The sequence below is a fragment of the Hippoglossus stenolepis genome, chromosome 24 (genome assembly GCF_022539355.2).
Source record: "Hippoglossus stenolepis isolate QCI-W04-F060 chromosome 24, HSTE1.2, whole genome shotgun sequence".
NCBI classification, from domain to species: domain Eukaryota; kingdom Metazoa; phylum Chordata; class Actinopteri; order Pleuronectiformes; family Pleuronectidae; genus Hippoglossus; species Hippoglossus stenolepis.
The window spans coordinates 9469507-9475736 of NC_061506.1; positions in this window are offsets into that span (position 1 = coordinate 9469507).

Here is a 6230-nt window from a genome sequence, read left to right on the forward strand (position 1 = left end):
ATATATTACATCATACTCGGTGAGTCACAGACACCTGGTGCTGTCATTCCACAGACATGTGTTGTGTCTGTCATTGTGTTCAGTCTGTCAGCAGAACATGGACTGTCGGTCAGGTTCTGAGATAAAACTGTTAGAAGCCTATCTTTATGTCTTTGTGGTGTCATGACAAAAAACCTAAAACAATATGGATCCCCAGGATCTATACTAAAGTTAATTAAAACCCATTTAAAAAATACTGGCTGAATAAAGCCGTTTTTTTATTTATGTATATCAACCCTTTCTATAGGTACGCCAGCTGTAAGTTTTTGACTTAATGTAAAACTACTATATTATAAAAAAACTGGTAAAATACAGAAATATGAATATAATATACAAAATGTATTTATATCATAGAGAGTACTCTCCCTGCAGTAAAATAACTGTATATGATATCTGATTATATATTATTACATTGTACTTATGCATCAATATGTAAGGAGTTTTTTTTCAATAGTTGCTTTTATTTATTATAAAAGCAAATGCAAATGCAAAAAAAATACACAGATACACTCCACCCACCCTACCCCCATATCCAGGTAATGACTCTTATAAAACATCATTGTAAAAGGTTTTTGAGGTTTATTGAGAGTGTGTGGTCAGGCCTCTATAACTATATGATTTGTTTGCTCTATGGACTCAAGCAGTGGATGCTTGCCTTGAGTTGGAAGCCTCCTAACTCCCTCTCTTTTTGAGACTCTAATGCATCTGTACAATGTATTCTTACGTCTCGGCCACACTCGCTCCATAAGTGGCGCGTGTGCACGGTTCAAAGCAACACAGACAGTGAAACTGATCTGTTACCCCAGTTTCTCTTGTGGTGCACGATTCGTATTGAAGAGGGTGTGGTGTGGGAGGGCCCTGCAATGGAGCAATACTTCTTCTAAAAGTGGATCTTATCACCAGAAGCCCTGGGAGCACCTTCTTCCAATTTGTCATTTTCCGTCGATGACTCATGTTTGTTTTTTTTAGATTTAAAAAAGTGTATCAGTGTGGACGGAGCCGAAAGCCAGGTCTTAACCTTCAAACAGAAGTCGTGAGGACCGGCCAAAAGGTCCTCACAACAATTGCTTTGAGCAGCAAACCCAAACACACAGACGCACACAAACACACACAGCTTTATGTTATCTAAGGTTAATGAGGCGATGACTGTCTGAACACTTATTGTATCTCTCTCTCCCCCTCCCTCGCTCTCTCTGTCAGTGGAGAGACTGGGGGTTGGCAAACAGAGCACGGCAAATGTGATAATTGGTCCCATGTGGTCTTCAGGGGTGCATTTCTGAGTGTGTGTGTGTGTGTGTGTGTGTGTCAGAGAGAGAGAAGAAGAACAGAGAGAGAGAGAGTTTGTTTAAGGTTTTGTTTATTTGTTTGTTTGGTATTAAAGAGACTTTTTAAATACCCTTGTTGAATAAAAGTTGAGAAAGTTCACAGTAACTTGCTTTAAACAAAATCTTATGGATGTAGTGTGTAGGGTACAAGTAGATGAACTAACAGAATAACAGTGGGAACAGAAACACATTTGAAACAGCAGCAAAATACAATAGAGGGCTGACAATCAATAACGGCTGATGGGTTATTTTAGTTCAAGTTGTTTGTAATCTAATTCTGAAATTACTCTGGCGGAAATTACAAGGAAACATGAACAAAACAAAATAAACCTAAAAAACAAAACAAAAAAACACACAATTTTTGGGTTCAGTATCTTGCCCACTCTTCGCCATGCGTGGGGAAGACTGGGATTGAACCGCCAACCTTCTGGTAAGAGGGAGACCTACAGCCGCCTGGAAAGGAAAGAAACAACATTTCTTGAGAAAACAAGCAGAACATACACAAGGATCCTCCTTCAGACACTTTGGGTGGATCAGTCTGTTGCTGAAGGAGCTGTCCAGTGCTGTGATGGTGTCCTGGGGGGGGGGATGGGACATGCTTGTCCATCAGAGATCACAGCTTCGACCATCATTCTCCTCTGTCCCACCACCTCCACTGGGTCATGGGGTATCCCAGGACAGAGATGGCCCTCCTAATCAGTCCAGTCTCCTATAGCAGGTCTTCAGGAGCACCCCTGCACTCCAGAAGACCTCAGTCTCCTGAGCAGATACAGTCTGCCCTGACCCTCTCAAAGTCTGAGAACCTGTGCTCTCCGGGGTTTCACTCTTTGAGAACACATGGTAACTAACGGCATACAGTCGGACCCCTGCCTTCAAGTCCGTGTGGTTCTGTGACTCACCTCCATGGGCACTGACTCTGCTCTAGTTCTCTTTCATGACATATTCTGACAAAACAGTTCACCAATCAGAGTTCGGCGCAGCGTTCGGTGACCCCTGTGTCACTGTACCGTTAACCTCACGTCATCGTTTCAGCTCGAGGCCTCTGCTGAGATCAAGAGCAGCTCGATTAATGAGAAACATGAACAGTGTGTCAAAGAACAGGGAGGGGAATGAAGATACTGGCATTAATCTTTCCTGTGTTTAGTAAGCGTTGATTACTTGCACATTACCAGTGAGTTATGAATCATTTTTGTTACGTGCAACCCTGCACAGATGTTTTCGGCTGTTCCCAGAACAGACACGCTTCCCTCTCTGTCTGTGCTGACAGTAAAGTCTGTGGGCCGAGTCCTCTTCTACGTCCTGAGCAGTGGTCGGGCACTGGGTCAAACCGTTGGTCAACATCACCGTCAGATGATTTTGATAATTACATTTCTTTTTTAACCGTATCCCATTCACAGAATCACTTCCTGTTTTTTCGCAAATTGCCTTCAAAATTAAAGCACAGCATTCATTTTTATGCTGCAATGCTTCATATCACGCTGAATTACAGAGCTTATACTTTGAAAAGCGGTAAACCTGTGTCTGTAGATTGTGTCAATTACTTATGAGACCTCTGAAATAGCCAAGATGGTAAATGGTAAATGGTTTGTATTCAAATAGCACTTCTCTAGTCTTGATGGCCAGTCAAAGTACTTTACAGTACAGATTGCCATCCACCCATTCACACACACCCATACTTTTTTTTTTCTATGAGGGGCAATTCGGGGTTCAGTATCTTGCCCAAGGACACTACGGCAGAGGATGACCGCTCTACCCCTCAGCCACAGCCGCAATGTATGAAAATATAACGCCCATTAAATCAATAATTCCAACATTAACATAAGCCACACATGTCAACAATACTAAAGAAAATTCATTTTTATGAAAAGAACATTGACTATAAAGTCTTAACTGCAGATAAACCAGGTAGGATGAACATATAGTTTTTTTAACTTCACTCTGCTCAATAGTTTATAAAAAGCTCTGCACACAAACAATAACAAGTGACAGTATGTTGTACAACTATTTGCAGGCCCTGCATGAGTCCCATGTAACACATCAATATGTCGCTCAGAAAGTAGATCCAGAAACGTGCTTGTTTAGGTCACAAAATGACACATTTCCTCCCAACATCCTCTGACTATCAACAGCCCCCCCGAGGAACCACCAGCATGATGGATATATGGCTCAGAGAGAGGGGGGGGGGACTTTATTACTGCAGCACATGTGGCCCTCCTCCAGTAACGAGGACTAACGCTGCCGACGATCCTTCACTGACGACTCACTGAGGATTGCGACACATTGTGTGTTTGACATTTATGACATAATTACTAAATTTAAAGGCCGTGCAGATTGGATGACACACTTGCAACATATACATCTGCATGTGTGTGTGTGTTGGGTGTGTGAATGCTTACGATGTAACGACCAGGTTTACGGTGTAGGGTTGGACTGCACTCTTGGGTTAAACCGCATTACGACTTGACTTCTTAAATGAGCAAACAGTATTACGAGCTGATTATTTGACGTGTGCGATAAAACATCACTAATGACCTAATTGTTAAACGACACACAAAAACACACTCGTAAAGAGACAAATAAAACTGAGGTAGTAAAGAAAATACAGTACATCCTAATGGAAGGACAGTATATAACTCATCAAATATGCAAGGACAGTATTTAACTAATATATATATATTTTTTTAATTTAGGTACCCATATTGAAGTTAAAAAGAAACTAAAGTAAATTTGAGCATTCGTGCTTCATAGCAAAGACAATATTAAGTATTGATTTAAAAATGTTATATTCACAATATTAATTTGAGCATAATCCAAAATAGAGCTGTGAAAAACCTATATCCTGGTTTTAGACAAATGGGATTAAAAATGTCTGACTCTTTATACAGACTTGTAAACATCAGATAAAATCAGAATGAATATTAATTTGATTACTAAATATTAGGTAGTTATATGTTTTAAATATTACGTATTGATATGTTTTAGATTTGAATTGAATTATGTCAGGGTTCTGTATTTGTCAGTGTTTAGTTTCCTCGGTTTCCAAAGTGTTTTCTGTTTATTAGTACATCCCCGTGTTTCATGTTTCACACTCCGGGTTCTGTTTCCTGTTTTATTTTGTAGTCTGGGTTCTTGTGTCTCGTGTCTAGCTTTACTTTCTGTCTGTGATTGTCTGCACCAGTCCTCATGTGTTACACCTGTGTCCCATTGCCCCTGCCTTCCCTGTGTCTGTATTTAAGCCTCGGTTCTTCCCTTTGTCCTCGTCGGATCGTTGTCTATCGTCTTGGTCTTAGTGCCGTGATGTCCTGTCCTCCTGTATTTCTGTATCCCATGTCTCCTGAGCCTCTGCATCCCCCGTGTAAGCTTCCTGTGTTTTCTCCCTTTGTGCTCCCAGTTGTTTTGTATTAAAATTACACTCTTTAAGTTTAAACTCTGCGTCTGGGTCCAACTGCCTCACACACCGCGACAAATTAGGTGGATGGTGCTGAATATATATCCATGAAAAGGTTTATGACAGAAGGATTTATCTTTTTTTTTTCACTTTGAGAAGTGAAAAAAACTCCACCAATAGATTCTACACACTGAACCTTTAATTGAATGCACAACGTGCTATGGATGCTTCTGTTGCTAGGGGGACGCATTCGATTCCTGTTTCTGGTTGTCTGCCGTTGGTGGGCTTGATTCTAACTATTGAGCCATTTAGTAAAGTAAAGTTGTCTTAATATTTGCAAATAAACAAATCTGAAAACGGTGTAATTTTTGTTTTGGTGGTAGTTAATTTTGGATATAATCAGGACTTTTACCCATAAGCCATCAAAAAATGTGAATGCAAAACAATTCCATTCAAGCAGTGTAGGTTTGATGACAAACGTAATATGACTTGAAGGAAATTAAACAATCTACTTCTCTATGCATTCAACTACCAGCTGCAGAGCCGGTAATTACCCCAAACACGGATCAACATTATACAACACATGCACACGCTTACTCACATACACACACACACACACCCACAAACACACAGACACAGGCGGTCAAACAATAGTGGCAGCGTGCGTAACGCTTTGGTTTCCTGTATGTTTGGCGTGGAAAACACCTTCTGCATCTGTTCACTCTCTCTTTCCTTGTTTCCTCGTGTCCCTGCCTCCTCGGCTAATTATCAAGTGAGCAACACACACACACACACACACACACACGTGCACACTTGCATTACCATGTAATTACAGGTAAGAGGAGCCAATGTGAGCAGCAGGTGGCTGCGATATCGTATAGTCCGTCGTCTCTTGATTGGACATTTAAACACACCTAAGGGACACAAACAGAAGTGAAAGGTTATCAGAACCTGCTTGTTCGGTTGAAGGAGGTTGTATGGGTCAGGGAAGAACCCTTTTTTTAATTTTGGTGGCAATTCACTGTCTTTAACGTTGTAAAAGTTCTTCATCAACATTTTCACCCTTTCCCCAGGTGCCTTTGTACCAATCTGATCCTTCGTCTGCATCTTTGCCGCAAAGAGAAATGTTTATTGTCTCTGCAAATGAGGGCATATTTCATCTGACAACAATTTGTTGTATTTGTCTGTTAGTATTATGCAAAAACTACAGGACAGATTAGCTCAGGGGGTGGGTCCAGGTATTCTTTCTCTTCTAAGTGCAATTCTAGTCTGACCTTAGAAATCTTCTTCTTACCTAGTGCATCTGTAAAGCCTTCCTGAACATTAAACTCATTAAAGCAGGGAACTACAACAGACTGTCAGGGCCATGTTGAAGAAAAAAAAACATTTGAGATTTCAAGAATAATGTAATATTGTGAAATTAAAGTTGTAATATTTTGAGGATAAAGTATTTTAGGACATAAGCAGTAAGGAGAACC